This window comes from Mus caroli, unplaced genomic scaffold, assembly GCF_978045245.1.
Source record: "Mus caroli unplaced genomic scaffold, Mus_caroli_1 scaffold_14, whole genome shotgun sequence".
Classification (NCBI taxonomy): domain Eukaryota; kingdom Metazoa; phylum Chordata; class Mammalia; order Rodentia; family Muridae; genus Mus; species Mus caroli.
The window spans coordinates 20718643-20735501 of record NW_028227269.1 but is presented as its reverse complement, the minus strand read 5'-3'; positions in this window follow the sequence as shown (position 1 = coordinate 20735501).

The window sequence follows — 16859 nt, the reverse complement described above, 5'->3', positions numbered from 1 at the left end:
AGCCAAAAGTTTTAATCTTTCAGTATATATTGTTTCCTACGTGGAAAATATTTTATTAACTAATGCTTCTCAAGGGAAGTTTACCTTAAATCCTTGCTCTCACCCAAAAGATTCAGAGACAGTATCCTTTTGTTATTTGGTGTTTTGATTTGCTGCAAAAGGTTTTACAAAAAATAAAGAAAGCTTTTATAATTGTTGTTAATTGGTAATTAAAAATTAGTTGTGCCCAAGACAATTCTTTGGCCAGAAAAAACATTATTGTAAAGTCATTTTTCTCATCCTCCCAGCCGATCGTTGGCCACGTGGGCCCAGCTAGCTGCTGTGGAGCAGAGTCTTAACACACAGTTGCCCCTATTCCAGCACAAATAATCTGGTTGTGTGCTGTAGATGGTGTTTTAAAATGCTGAACAATCAAACCTTAATTTATATTGATAGTCAATGCTATATCTCTGAGCTCATAATTACTTAAAATTGTTCGTCCCTCAGATACTATTAATTCTCAAATTTACAATTGCTTATACATATTTCTAGTTAATAAATAAATAAATTATGCACGTGTGACTCTTAATAACTTTTCTAGCCTTCTAGTTACAACCGTTCCTTAAGAAAAATAATTGAAAGTGCAATTAGTCACTGCCCCTTTACAGCCAAATATTTAAAATGTTTTGTCCAAAAAGTTATTAATTCAAAAGGTTAGATATTGTAAAATTTTAAACTTTAACCTCTTAAAAGACAAAAGAGAGAAATTGTATCCCCATATATACTATTTAGTGCATTTCCATGCACACTATTTAAAACATACCTTTATTTTCAAAATTTGAGATTAAAATGTCAAATTTAATAAATGCTTTTTAGTATCTTAAAAGGGTCTACTTATTGGCTTATAAATTGATCCTAAAACAGCTACCTTATTAGGAAAGGGAAAAACAGGTTCTCTCCACAGAACTCTACAGAAGCATATTGGTAATTCGTGTGCTGAGCTGACAGGTAAATTAACTCAGTGTCCTGATTAAAAGGACTAAAAGATTAAATTCATGTTTTAGATCCATCCTTGCTTGTCATTTTTCCAGTTTAGACTAGCTTCTAGCCTTTTAACTTTATGGCAATAGTACATCAGAGACTGTATATTCAGACTTAGTAAAATTAGTCATTTAATAGAGTCATAATGATTTTTCACTCTTCTTCAGTGTGACCAGCCATTCTAACTCAATCTTAGACTGGTCTAATATTCAGTCCAATTATTAGAGATTCCTATATTCTAAATTACCTAGCAAAGTTAATTCAGAGCGTTTCCCCCAAGGTCACCAAAGGCTCATCTTGCCTTTACCTTATTTGTCCTAAACTTTTTGCAAACTGACATTAAAGGTCAGTCTGCAGCTGAACGCCACTGGCACCCAGTTACTTCTAATTCTTATGCATTGGTAAAATGGAAGGACCCCCTGACTAATAAATGGAAGGGTCCAGATCCAGTCCTAATTTGGGGAAGAGGGTCGGTTTGTGTTTTTTCACGAGATGAAGATGAAGCACGGTGGCTACCAGAAAGATTAATTCGTCAGGTAAACACAGATTCTGTCTCTCCTCGTAAGTATCACCTTGAGGACTAAAATTCCTCTTGAGCTGGGAGTGGAAGCTCTCAAAAAACACTGTTTCCTCTGAGCCAATTCCCCTACAAAAGGCCGGAGATACACTTTAGCTTTACAATTTGCATCTAAGTAAAGTACCTTGACTTCTCCAAACAGAAAATTTACATTACTACACTCTAATTGTTTAGTATTCTTCCTTCTCTCAAGCAGGTCAATCTACATTCTCCGGTTCTCCGCCCCTAAGAGCAAACAGGTGGTTCTGCTAATCTCCCTTCCAGGGACATCCCAGCATGTGGCTTTTCAGTCTAAGATAAGATTTAGATTTACCAGGAGAGCTAGGGAAGTAGAAATTTCATATATATATTTACAAAGATTAGTTCTTATTTTGATAGATATAGGCTTAGTCCCTTAGCTGGCCTCTGGCTTTTCACCCTTGCTGTTACTGCAAGGTGTCCTTAGTTTCTCAGGCTACTGGGAATAACAGAGATGAAGAGAAAAGACTTTCAGCTCCTATTTTAACCAAAATTAATGGTGTTAATAGTGACATAATTCTTGTCTAGGCCTTGCTAAATCTGAGGTTGACAAGTCTCACATAGAGGCCTCGCAATAACTCAGAATTGCGATACTGATTCATAATCATATGAATACGGTATGGGTACCGCTTGGCGCAGGAGATCACTGCGGAGGGAAGGTCCAGTTTGACCGTTTCTGAGTTCCCTGTGCGACACACCTGATTTGAAAGAGGTTGGTATCCGACTCCAGCTAAACACTAAAAATACTTACGGCTCTGCCTCCCCTCCCCAAAAGATACCAAGAGCCACAGATGTGAGTTGTTACGATACTCACGGGAGGAATCAGGTTAATGTCCACCCAAGTCAAGGTTAAAGGCCCACTCATCTACGGATGAGAAAATCATTTGATCACCTCTGTTAAGCATTGCCTATTTAAACTTAATTAATAGGGGGGAGAGAGATTGGAGACCTTGCTGTTGTAAGAGCAGGCCCTTCACTGCCTCCCACCCAAAAAATAAAAAAGCCAATTGGCCTTGTACTAGGAGCCAGCCAGTCTTAATCTCTTCTCACTGTTTCCCTGCCTGTCACCCAAAATTGTGGATAATTATCAGTTCAGTGTTATTCTAAAATTGTTTAGCTAAACTCAGCCAGGGTTCCAACGCCCTACTTAAAAGGCAAACAGGTAGCTACCTATTCAGCACTAATTAGCATTATAAAGTCAGAGCCTACAGCCCAGTGCTGGTATTTCAGTCAGTGCTTTTAAGACAGTCTTAGCCAGATACAGTTTACCATTAGAAAAGTTAGGGAATCCCACGGAAATAGGTTTTTTCTTTAGCCCTAGGAACTCAGGCAGAACTATTGAACATAGATAATTTTTCTGCCACAGGCCACCCCCTTTTTATTTTTGTTTTGTTATCTAATGGGGGGAAATGTGGCCTCCCTTCCCCCCAGCCTGGAACCTGCCTGCTCAAGGGTGGAGCTACCGGCTCATTCGTCCTGCCACGCCCACTGCTGGAACCTGACCTTGCTGCCTGGAGGCACACACGTGTTCGTCCTGCTACTGGACCCTGAGTTACTTGGCGGGAAATTGGGTTCCCTCCCCCTTCCTTTATAATCTGAGTGTCTGGAAATATTAAATTGAGTCTTGATCAGAGTTTTGTCTTGACTCCATTGTTTCTTCCGCCCTATCTAGTTACCTCTCTTTGCAGGGAACTGCCATTCTCAGTTGAACCGTTCGTGTTGTGGACCGTGGGCGGGCCGCAACACTATAGGGCAGTGATTCTCAACCCATGGGTGGCGAACACTTGGGGGAGTCAAATGACCTTTTAATACGAGTCACATATAAGATATTTACATTATGATTCACTACAGTAGCACAATTACAGTTATGAATTAGCAGTGAAATACTTTTATGGTTGGGGGTCCCCACAACATGAGGAACTGTATTATAGGGTCACAGCATCAGGATGATTTTTTTTTTTTTTTTTTTTTGGTTTTTCGAGACAGGGTTTCTCTGTATAGCCCTGGCTGTCCTGGAACTCACTTTGTAGACCAGGCTGGCCTCGAACTCAGAAATCCACCTGCCTCTGCCTCCCGAGTGCTGGGATTAAAGGCGTGCGCCACCACGCCCGGCTCAGGATGATTTAGAAGCACTGCTCTAGGGGATATTTCTATTTCAAACCACTACAGAAAGGAGGTGTGGCCTGTGTTCTGTCATACTTCACCATTTTAACTATCTGTTTGGTAGGCTCTCCACGAACACCTTACAAACAAGAGTCAGCTGGCTCAGTGAGCTAACATCACTTCAAAGTGGTGCACGCCCATCTGTAAGCACAGGTGCTTCCCTGCTGTCTGGTTGTCCTTCTGTGAATGTTCTATATAAGCCAGACTCTAAGGATCAGGGTCAATATGGAGGTGGTATAACATAAGCTAAAGGAATATGTCTTTTTAGGTTTCAAACTAAGCTGGCTGCACAGTGCACCTTTCTTGGCAAGGGAATAAAAACAAGCTGCCTAAATCAGATGGGAGAAGAGACAGCTGTATTTGGTTTGTCCATGGGAGGAACATGCCTGCTCTTGGAGATAGCACTTCAGAGTCCTCCTTACATTCTTGATAACTTACCAAGAAGAAGGATAGTGATATCAAAATGTTACTTCTCCCAGAGAAAAGCCATTAGTAGGCCTGGCCTTGCAGCCTGGTCACCCCCACCAGCCCCCCTCTTCCTAGCTTGAGCATTAAAGTTTTCTATGTGGAAGCTGGATGGTCAGTCAGTCCCACTGAGACTATTCACAGCTGCCTGCCTGAGCTGACTAAAATAGAATGTGATCTCAAATAGATCTCAGCAACCAGCTTGCTCCATTGTCATGGTCACAAGGTGAAGATGTCCAAGTTTGCTCTGAAAAAAGGAACCAACACAGGTCTCTGCCCACATCAGGGAGGTATTTGTTTCATCTCCTGCTGTTAAAGTTCTTTGTATAAACTGCTCTGATCACAGATGATTTAACAAAAGCCACATAGGAGAGTAACAAGAGCCAAGGGCACTGAGGTCCCTGCACAGCCCACAGGAGAGACTTTGGGGATCTAAGTGAGTTTGGGAAGTTTCCACAGTGTCGGCAGATCCCAGACTTGGGTCCCCAAAGGGGTCTGGGCCAGGGACAGTCCAGCCAGAAAGACAGAATTAAAACATGGCAAGGTCTTTGCCAAGGGCACGCTAATAGCTCACATCTATCACCCAGGGAAGGCAATGTCTGGGAAGAGACAATTGACTTTTCATGGAACAGATGAAGTTTTACATGTCATGCTTCCTGAGTGACAGCTTTGCCTTGGGACAGCAGCAGCATGCAGGAGGGAAAGCATGTCCAAACTCTCATCCTATCCTCAGGCCTGGGTTTAACTTAGACCTGCAAGGTTATTTCCATCACTTAGACCCCAAACTCCATCTGTCTTTGTAGTCATCCCAGAAAACGGAATCGTCCCCACATTCCAGTCCACAAATTGCTATTACTTATATGTTCAAGTTTTTGTAAAAATGTGCTTACCCATTTTGTACCTTTTTATTGCTGCCTTAGTAAGAGATATGCAAATGGTATGCAAGGAGTGACAAGATTTTATCTGGTTTACCTGTAGGTAGACAAAATGGGGGCAGGCACTAATATGCCCTCTGAAGTTCAGAAAGGCAAAGTGGCACACTCATTGTCGCAGAGCAAAGCTGGGCTTGACCTCATCCTTCAGTTCTCAAGCTCTGCCTAGACACTGTGTCCCAATTTTGCCCACAGGTAAGAAATGCCTCCATACCTGATGCTCAAGGGTCATGTGACAAAGCTACCTGCCCATTATACTCAATGTTTGTCATGAGCCTCTCCTGTAATGACACTGCTACTCACAGAGTCACCAATCAAGTTGTCCCCAAGCAGACACACGCAAACACCTGTCTTCCTTAGTGGGTCTCTCCTGTCTTTTCCCGAACTTGGTAAGGTACCAGACCACCCTGCCTGTCCTTTCTGTCACCTTCCAGCCTCACAGCTGGGCTCTCAGAGTCACCCAAAGGGACATTTATATCTCTGTTCAGACTTCTGGAACTCCTGAAGCTGGTTCAACCAGTCTGATTTTTCTAACAATACAGGTTTTGCCTCTGTGTTGCTGTAAGCACCTTATTTGGATAAGGTCTTCACACAGTGTCTTAAACATGATCAGCAGTTAACAACTGAGGATTAGAGGGTGTTCCTAGAAAGGACCACACTTGGAATAGGGACACAACACAGGAGCACACTCATAGGAGCACCTAGGAGATTCTCTGGGTGACAGAACATATATGAGGATGTCCCTTTAGTCTCCAACACCTCCCAGGGGTCTCCTCTTCCTACCAGTTCACACTGCTCAGCATTCCACATACTGTCTAAAATCCCTCTGTATTACTCAGGGCTCTTTCTGTTCTGAGAGACCAAAGTCCTATTCTAAGGGACTTAATTACAGAAACATATGTTCATTGGCTTTCATGCCTACCTGCCCACTAAGGAGTGCTGAAGGGGAGTCACAGAGAGGCTACCACATGCCTGGCTTCCTGAGGCAAGACCAAGGAGTTGCACACAGTTATGGGGGAATGAAGAGGCAGAATAATAGGAAGTGTGGCACTGATTGTTCTGAATTCTGGCTTTGATGCCATCACCACACATGGGCATGCAGGGCAACCTACTGCTGTCTCTTGGGTGGCCCTTCAGTGGGTGTTAAGGACTTTCTATAGGACTTCCCTAGTTAGGGTAAGGAGAGAGGGAAACACTCCCAAGAATGAGAGATGGTAAATTGGTCAAGAATGCCCACCCAGAGCAAGTCATTTACAAGAAAGTCCTCCTCCATGTAGATATCATTTCCTTCCTTTAAGGAATCAAGGAGAGAGCTTCAGGACCAGGGCTGCCCTGGATAACTTACACTTGGGGTCAGAAATCAGAGAGCTGCTACCTGCTCCTTCACTGTGATTTGTTGTGGCTTCCACTTTGTCAACATGGGATTTCTCCCATTCAAAGAGGTTGATACAAACCAGCCGAATTTCCTGGAAACCCCATGGAAACCCAGGACAAGTTGATGAAACCAAGCATGACAGCCATTAGTCTGTGCTTGGCATGGAGTACTGTGGTTCAGAGCTGATGGGTTCCTGTTGGTTGTGTGTGTAGGAGGGACACATTTACCATCACTGTACATTCAGGCAGTTCTCATCACAACAGATCAGGATGTGCTGGAGGCCCATAGAAACCTTGGCTGCTTCCTCTGCTTCTCCACCCAACCACTGCACACAGAGGGCTCGAAGCCTGAGTGAAGGCATTGCATCTTGCTGCCTGGTTGTCCCCACAGAGACATCCTCTATGTGACCCTGGAAAGTCTCTAAGTCTTTCTGAGCCCTGGTTCTTCTTTTGGGAGGCTAGGAAACTTGGTTGTACAACACACAGAACTATGTTGTACATATAGAAAATGTTCCATAAGGGGACTCAGGATTATCTATTATACTGCTACAGAAAGTGATTCACCTAGAAGCACAGCAGACTGTAGACACAGCATCTTTTCTAAACAGCCCTGGGGGAGCTGTTTCCCTTTGTCACCAGGGCCAGGCTCTTTACCCCCCACCCCCACTCTGTGCCCAGGACCAGGACACAAGTTCCTCATGGGGAAGGTCAACTGGGAGCTTTGGTTGCTCATTGGCCTAAATTAGATGGGCTGATGGCTGTTTGGGGAAAGAATAGCTGCATTCTTCATGTGTTTTTCCCATCAAAACATGTCTGTTTTGTTCTCTTTTAAAGGGCACTCATGAGGCATTTAACAGGAACAAAGACGTCTCAGTCTGCCACTTTCCAGGTGATTCACCTTCAAAAGTGTGTGTGCATAGAATCTTTTAAGATCTGAAAACATGCCCCAGAGATTCCCACAGGCACATGAAAGCAGGGGATGTTCTGACAGGCCATTATAGAGGTGACATCAGAATTCTCAGCATCCTTTACTCACAGATGTTGTCTGGCAGGGAAGCTGTCATAGGCTTGTTCTGTCAGGGAAGAAAGACAGACACAATGTGTTTCCCCAGGCTAGCTCGCTGGGTAAGACACAATGTGTTAAGCCGGGCAGTGTTGGCACATGCCTTTAATCCTAGCACTTGGGAGGAAGAGGCAGAGGCAGAGGTAGGCTGATTTCTGAGTTCGAGGCCAGCCTGGTCTACAAAGTGAGTTCCGGGACAGCCAGGGCTATACAGAGAAACCCTGTCTCGAAAAAAAAACCAAAAAAGACAAAACAAAACAAAACAAAACAAAAAAGACACAGTATGTTTCCCCAGGCTAGCTCACTGTTGGAGCATCATGCTCTCAGGATGGTCTCCACTCTTTTGGGAGACAACTCTCCACTCAGTCCCCAGGATTAATAAAGACACCTAAGGAAGATGGGATGAGAGGAGATAGAATAAACTCCAGACTGTTCCCTGGGCCTCTGATACCTTCACCCTATGTATCTCAAGCAGGCTTCCAGTTGAGGGTTCCCTGGACACCCGTACCACATGCCACTCGATCGTGTATTAGCTGGGAGAGCCCAGAGGTCAAGAGCACAAGTTGGATGCCAGCTTTCCTCCCTGGCCTTGTGATCAGACCCTGTTTCAGGGTTTCATGAAAAGCACGGTCCCTTATCTGATACAGAAGAAGCCCAGAACAGATGTTACATGCTGTTCTCAAGAGCATGTTGTCCTGACTGCCTCTACCACCACCACCACCACCAACAACAACACCGGCAACACCACTAAAACCACCACCAACACCCAATTTCTTCCTCTGTTCTCAGCAATTGGAACTCATTCTCTGCTCCCTAAGATCATGTGTATGCTGGTTACCTTATGTCAACTTGACACAAGGTAGAGTCATCTCAGGGATGGGGTCATACCTCCATTGAGAAAATGCCTCCATCTGTAAGGCAGTTTCTTAATTAATGATTGATAGAGAAGGGCCCAGCCCATGGTGAGTGGTAACTTTCCCAGAGCTGGTGGTTTTGGGAGCTATAAGAAAGCAGGCTGAGCAAGCCATGAGAAGTAAGCAAGAAAGCAGCATTCTTTCATGGCTGCTGCATCAGTCCCGGCCTCCAGGGTCCAGATCGGTTTGAGTTCCTGTCCTGACTTCCTCTGATGATGAACTAACTACATGTGCAAGTGTAAGCCAAACAAACCCTTTCCTCCCCAAGTTGCTTTTAGTCATGGTGTCCTAACCAGGACAATGTGTGATCTCATCTCCCTAAAACCATCAGGACAATAACACAAGTGTCTGTGCACGGCTTACTGCACCTTCCATTCTCTGACCCACTTGCTCATTCTTTCACTACTTAACACATTTGTTCACAACACTGCAGAGCATGGTGAGGCCATTGCCTTCCAGACACTGTGTCCATCCAAGGCAACAGAGCTGTGGAATGTCCCTATCTCTGCCTCTTAGAGCTGAGGTGACACATTCTAAAGGACAAACTGTTATCAGTAGTATGGGAGATGGAGGGAGCAGGGCAGTAACCAGCAAAAGTGACCTGGATGGAGGCTGAGCCAAGATCCCAGGAATCTCCTAGAGAGTGTCCTGAAGTTCTGGGGATGCCCATTGACTCCCTCAGTCTTCCATACCTCATCCAAGGACTAAAGAACTATAATCTGTGCTCTCTATTTGGCACAAGCATCTTCCCTATTGAATCTTGCTGGCTCTTCCAGCCTCCCTGGCCTTTGCCCCCTCATCCTCACCATGGTCCATGCCCTCTGAAGTTCACCCAGCCTACTATAGAATCTTTCATTGCTTCCTTCCTTATGTTTTCCTTGGTCCCTTGTCTGTCTCCGCCAGACTGTGAAATCCCTGGGGGAAGGGACTGTCTCACTGGTATCTGGATCCTGGGAGCTATACAGCCATTGTAAGGAGAGTTCTGTTCTCAGGAATTACTGGCCCAATGGCTAAGTGGTCTGGGGGCAACAAGATTATTCACTGCAGGTTACCCAGTTTGTTCTGGCTAAATCTAATCTTAAACAGCAAATAATCCAGCCTTGGACTCAGTTTTTGTTAATGTCCCTGGATCCCTCTTGAGAAAAGCAGTTTGTTGGGGATTTGTTGTTAGGCAAACCAGTGTGATTTTCAAACTATTAAGTAGCCAGGAAGCCTAGGCACAAATATCTCAATGAACAAGTCCTGATGAGAAAGGGACTCCTGGAATCACCTCTATTTGAAGATATAGCTGTTGTCCATCCTAGTATTGTGGATTGAAGGAGAATGGCTCCTATAGTCTCATATATTTAAATACTGGGGCTCCAGTTGATGGAACTGCTTGTGAAGGATTAGGAGGTGTGGATTTGTTGGATGAGGTGTGTTATGGGGGTGGGCTTTAATCTTCAGAAAACTCCTGCCATTCCCAGTGTTTCTTCTCTGCCTCTTACTTGCAAAATCAAGATGTGATCTTCCAGCAGCTGCCTCAGTGTCCTGTTGCCATCCCTTTGCTCTACCAGCATTGCTTCTAACCCTAAGCACAGTAAGAGAAAGGTAACTAAGGCCCTTTAACAGCCAGCAGTGACATGGCTGCCAGGCCCAGTGACTTGCACCTGCAGACTCAACACTTGGGAACCTGAAAGCAGAAACATTGTCACAAGTTCAAAGCCAGCCTAGGCTACACGAGGAAGTCCACACTAGCCTAGCCTGGCTGCAGAGTGTGACTGTCTCAAGCAAAAAGAAAAAGATGAAGCCTGGAGAATCTATTGGTATTGATGAGACACTGCACAATTTCTGGGGCCTGTCTGCTTTCATCTCTGCAGAGTAGCAGACCACAGCAAAAGGATAAAATCTAAAATTAACCAAAGATCCTAGGAATCCCTGCCCACCACATATCCCTGTGCTCTAGAGCAAAACACTTCACATTCTGGCATTTCCCCAGTCTAGGGTATGCTTGTTATGCCAACTACACGGGAGGCTGATGCAGGAGGATTGCAAGTTCAAGGCCTGTCTAGGCAACATAGTGAGCCTTATTTGTCTTATTTATCTCAAGATAAATAAAAATGAGCACGAGGGTATAGCTCAGGGGTACAGTACTTGCATAGTGCACATGAGGCCATGCTTTCATTTCCTGATATCACAAAAGACAAAAAGTGCTTGGATTTCAATTTCCTTTTCTGTATCATGGTTCGAGAGTCCTGTGAAGTCAGAGAAAACATCCATGCAAAGTGCACGTAATGACAACAGCTTGCTGTTTCCTTGGTGTGCTGTGGCAGACAGGCCCTCGTTCCTCTAGCAAATGGCCTGTTCCCCAGGCTACTGTCACTCAGCTCTTAAGAGCCAAGCATGGTGCTCACCAAGGCCTCTGCTAACTCTGAGCCTCTTTACATCCTCGTGCTTGTGACTCTAAGTCCATGATTTTATTATGCATCTGCAGGCAGTAAACCCGTGGTATAAATAGAGTAATACAGAAGCAGCAACTTCATCTTAGAGCGGTCGTTCTCAATGCTGCGACCCTTTGATGCAGCTCCTCACATTGTGGTGACTCCCCACCAACAAATTACATTGTTGGTGCTTCTTAACTGTGATTTTGCTATGTTATGAATCTTTTTTTTTTTTTTTTTTTTTTTTTTTTTTTTTTTTGGTTTTTGGAGACAGGGTTTCTTTGTATAGCCTGGAACTAACTTTGTAGACCAGGCTGGCCTTGAACTAAGAAATCTGCCTGCCTCTGCCTTCTGAGTGCTGGGATTAAAGGCGTGTGTCACCATGCCCGGCTTATATTATGAATCTTGATGCAAGTATCTGATATGCAGGATATCTGATTGGGGGACATGACCCACAGTTTGAGAACCAATACCTTAGATGAAAGAATGTGGACAGCTGTCTTTGAGCACTGATCATCCCAGCCACCTCTCCATTCTTCTCTCCATCCATCTCTCCATTCATCTCTTCATTCATCTCTCCAATCATCTCTCCATTCACCTCTTCAGCCATCTCCACCTATTCTTAGGCATTTATTTTAACTCCAAATGTACATTTACTCATCTTGTCAGTGTATTATCATGGCAATAGCAAAGTAGCTATGGCACTGTCTTCTTTCCACAAGTGGTCATGGCCCTGGTTCCCCATTTGACACTCCAGAGTGCTCACAGCGAGGAACACTTGCTTTTTGTCCCTGCAATGAATTCTCCTATGATGACAACATTCAGATGACTCAGATGAGAGTGTACTTTTGAAGTGAAAGATAATGTTGAAGAACAGGTAGAGAGGACTGGAGTTATGGCTTAGCAGTGAGGAGACATTTTTTTTTTTTTTTTTGCTCTTGTAGAGGAACCAGGTTCAGTTCCCACATCCATATGGCAGCTCACAACTGTTTGCCATTCTGCTTTGAGGATCAGATGTGCTCTTTTGGCCTCCACAGGCACCAAGCACACACATGGTGCACATATATACATGCAGGCAAAGCACAGAGACACATAAAGGATTTTTTTCCTTTAAAAGAGAGTGAGAGAAGAAAAGAAAATTAGCAGCTTCGGTCTCATATTTTTGTCTCTGTCTTCCAATGAGGAAACAGACTAGGGAACAAAGCATGGCTCCACCAGTATCCAGATGCTAACTAGATGCTAACTAGCTGTCATGGCTGGCCTAATGCAGTGGGTGCACTTGGCTACTGATGAGTCATATGTCTCTTGGGGCATCTGCATGGCTGCAGCTTTGAAACCCATCTTCCCCAATGCTGAATTAAGAGCTCCAAGATGGATCTAGGTCCTATTTATCCATGGCAGGTTTTCAATTAGTTTCCTTTTTTGAAAACTCGTCATAGCAGCTTGGGCCATTATCTTGACGTGAATCTTCAGAGCACTTTCTTTCTAAAGGAAGACTTGTCAAAGGAAAGTATCTGTGAAGACGGTTCTGGATGTTTCAGCATAGGAGAGTCCATTGTGGAGAGGAAAAGGAAGTGGTCTTCAATTGGAGTGTCAAATGATGGAAAGGTGTCATGACCTAAGAAGACAATGTCTTAGTTACATTTCCATTGCTGTGATAAAACATGGAAAAAAACAACTTAGGGAGGAAAGGGTTTATCCAGTCTACAGTTTATTCTCCATCTTTTTTATTTTTTAAAGATTTATTTATTTATTTATTTATTTATTTATTTATTTATTTATTACATGTAAGTACACTGTAGTTGTCTTCAGACACTCCAGAAGAGGGCATCAGATTTTGTTACGGATGATTGTGAGCCACAATGTGGTTGCTGGGATTTGAACTCAGGGCCTTCGGAAGAGCAGTCAGCACTCTTAACCACTTATCCATCTCACCAGCTCCCTTATTCTCCATCTTGAAGGTCAGTCAGGGCAAGAACTCAAGGCAGGAACTTGGGGGAAGACCTGAAGTGGAGACCATGGAGAAATGATGCTTACTGGCTATACTGGCTAGTTTTGTGTCAACTTGACACAGCTGGAGTTATCACAGAGAAAGGAGCTTCAGTTGAGGAGATGCCTCCATGAGATCCAACTGTAAGGCATTTTCTCAAATAGTGATCAAGGGGGAAAGGCCCCTTGTGGGTGGGACCATCTCTGGGCTGGTAGTCTTGGGTTTTATAAGAGAGTAGGCTGAGCAAGCCAGGGGAGGCAAGCCAGTAAAGAACATCCCTCCATGGCTTCTGCATCAGCTCCTGCTTTCTGACCTGCTTGAGTTCCAGTCCTGACTTCCTTTGGTGATGAACAGCAGTATGGAAGTATAAGCCGAATAAACCCTTTCCTCCCCAACTTGCTTCTTGGTCATGATGTTTGTGCAGGAATAGAAACCATGACTAAGACACTGGCTTTCTCACTTTGGTGGTAGTTTGCCTTCTTTTTTTTTTTTTTTGTTTTTGTTTTTGTTTTTGTTTTTGTGTTTCGAGACAGGGTTTCTCTGTATAACCCTGGCTGTCCTGGAACTCACTCTGTAGACCAGGCTGGCCTTGAACTCAGAAATCCGCCTGCCTCTGCCTCCCAAGTGCTGGGATTAAAGGTGTGTGCCACCAGGCCCGGCTGGTAGTTTGCCTTCTTATACACCCAAGGACCCTCTGTCTAGGGATGGGACTGTGGGTCCTTCCAATCAATCACCAATCAAGAAAATGCCCTACAGACTTGCCACAGTTAGTCTGATGGGGGCATCATCTCAACTGAGGTGCTGCTTCCCAGATAACTCTAGCTTATGTCAATCAGAATATTTGGCCCCTGTCAACTTGTTACACCAACACTACTATTAAGCCAGAACTCTTCCTTCCTTGTTTATCCTCAATATTTCATATATTAATGTCAATATTACAGCATGAATAACTTTAGAAGTCCAACCATCTTTACATTTTCTGAGACTTTTAGTCCAAAGTCTTTGTAAAAATACAGAATTTTTAAAAGTTCAATGTCTTTAAACTGTGGACTCATGTGAAATAATAATAATATTTTCTCATTTCATGAGGGAAGACCCAGGGTGTAGCCACAGTCTGAACAAAACAAAGCTAAACTCCAACCATGCTAATAACTCAGTCCCCAGTGCCTGGCACTCATGATCTTCTGGGCTCCAGAGATTCTATACAACTCCACTTCTTGAGTTCTGACATTTCTAACACACACAGTTCAACTCAACTCATAGGCTCAGGCCAGCTCCACTCTACAGCCTCTGCTCTCATGTGCAGTGGCCTCGCCCTCCTGACATCTGCATCTGCTGGGGGCTCTAAAAGCTGCACCTTCACATAGCCTCCTGGTCTCTTTTCAGGGACCCTGACACTGACATATGGTGCCAAGCCTCAGACTCCCTCCATGGCTCCTTCAGTCTTTGGGTTCCCACCACAGCTGAGGCTGCACTTTCACTGAGGACCTCTGCTGGCCTCTCAGAGTGCCAAGTTTCAGCTGTTCTCCATGACCCCACTGTGTCTTCAAAACCAGTTAGATGTGAGAGACTCTGACACATTACTGTGTTGGCTACCAGCATGGCCTATGGGCTTGTCTCCCTCTGAACAACAGCTTTAGTGTGCTTACTCTAAGGAAACACTCCAAAACCTCGCCTCAGTGATGATGGTCTCTTCTTAATCACCACTAATTTCTCAGTTTCAGCTACTTTTGATCAGTTCTCTATTTTCCCAGTAAAGCAAAGGTTTCAGTTTAGTGGTACTGGTTTCTTATTAATCACACCAGATTTTTTAACTCAAATTGACAAGACCCACAGATTCATAATTCAAATATACCATACAAACTACCCTGATAAAATCTTCAAGGGATTCTCAAATATCCCTCTGAAACCCCACAAGCCAGGCCTCCATTGTCTGCATTGCTCTCAATATTCCCTTCCAAGTTCCCACAAGACAGGTCACTAAGTCCCTAATACTCAATGGCTCTATAAAAATACATTTTTATACATTTATTATTATTGCAAGATGTGTGACAGAATCCCTGTCTGCTGTGTTTGTTTTTTGTCTACTTGACGTAAGCTAGAGCTATCTGAGAAGAGGAAACTTCAACTGAAATAATGCCTCTATCAGACTGCCTATAAGTAAGACTCTCCAGCATATTTTTCATTTCAATTGACGTGATGCTGTGGGATATAAAAAAAGCAAACTGAGCAACCCAGGGGGAGCAAGCCAGGAAGCAGTCCACAAACTCCCAGGTTTCTACCTTGGGTTGGTGGCCTGACTTCCCTTCCAGATGGCCCATAAACTGTAAGCTGAAACAAACACTGTTTTTGGTCAGCGTTTTATCATACTAACAGAAAAGTAACTAAGATAGAAACTGAAATTGGTACCAGAAGTAGGGTAGTGTTAAGAGCTGTTTTGTGGGATCTGTTAGGTGAGGTAGAGAATGGTCCTGGGCTGGGACCATTCACTGATTGAGCTTGGATAACATGTACTGCTGCTTCTCATGGCTGTCACATCAGAACTCTGAGGCTGGGTCTCCTCTCCCTGCTTAATGTTTATATGTTTTGCCTTAGGAAAATAAATGGCCCTGTAGAGCCTGTGAGACTGCCCAGAGATAAAGATACTTGCTGCACAGACCTGACACCCGAGTTCCATCTCAGAACTCACATGGTAGAAGGAGTGAACTTACTCCTGAAAGTTGTCCTCTTACTTCAATGTACCACAGTACATGCATACACACATGTGCACATGCATGCACAAAGAAAACAAACAAACACACAAATAGTAATAAAACAAATTTTTAAATGTCCTTGAAAACTCAGAAGTAGGGAAAGGATGCTCATTTGATACTTTTTTTTTTTTATGAGACAGGCTTCCCTTTCCAAGACAGGCTTCTCTGTGTAGCCTTAGCTGTCCTGGAGCTCACTGTGAAGTCCAGGCTGGCTTCAAACTCACAAATCTATCTGCCTCTGCCTCCCAAGTGCTGTTATTAAAGGCATGTGCCACCAGTGCCCGGCTCATTTGATAATAATATAAACATTCACATGTTTTAAATTCAATTCTTGGGCCATGTATCGTGGCACATGCTTTTAATCCCAGCACTTGAGAAGCAGAGACAGGCAGATCTCTGTGAGTTTCAGGCCAGCATGGCCTGCCTACATAATGAGTTCCAGGCAAGTCAAGGTTATATAGAGAGAACCTGTCTCAGAAAGAAATAAAATCAATTTTTGAAAGAGAGTCAGGATGTAGCTCAATGGAATGAATACTAAGCATACCTGAGGCCCTGACCTCTACCCTCAGTACTGCATCTACAGGGCATAGTGGCCAGACCCAGTTACATAGACCCTGTCTCACAATGGATAGATAGATAGATAGATAGATAGATAGATAGATAGATAGATAGACAGATAGTTGGATAAATAGACATAGATAGATAGATAGATAGATAGATAGATAGATAGATAGATAGATACATAGATAGATACATAGATAGATACATAGATAGATACATAGATACATAGATAGATGAACAGACAGTCAGAAAGAGAGAAAGGAGGAAAGAAAGAAAGAAAGAAAGAAAGAAAGAAAGAAAGAGAGAGAGAGAGAGAGAGAGAGAGAGAGAGAGAGAGAGAGAGAGAGAGAGAGAGAGAAAGAAAGAAAGAAAGAAAGAAAGAAAGAAAGAAAGAAAGAAAGAAAGAAAGAAAGAAAGAAAGTTACCAAGTACTTCTTATACACCTGTGGCCCAGTGAAGAGAAATCACACAAATCAGGGATGGCAAACCCTTGCCATCTTATGCCTGCCACCTGCGCCTCCTGCCCAAATTCTAGGAAACCTTCAACTCAGAAGACAGTGACCAACAATCAGTGAGTGCAGGTCCCAGTTCCCCTTGTCAGCAGCTTGT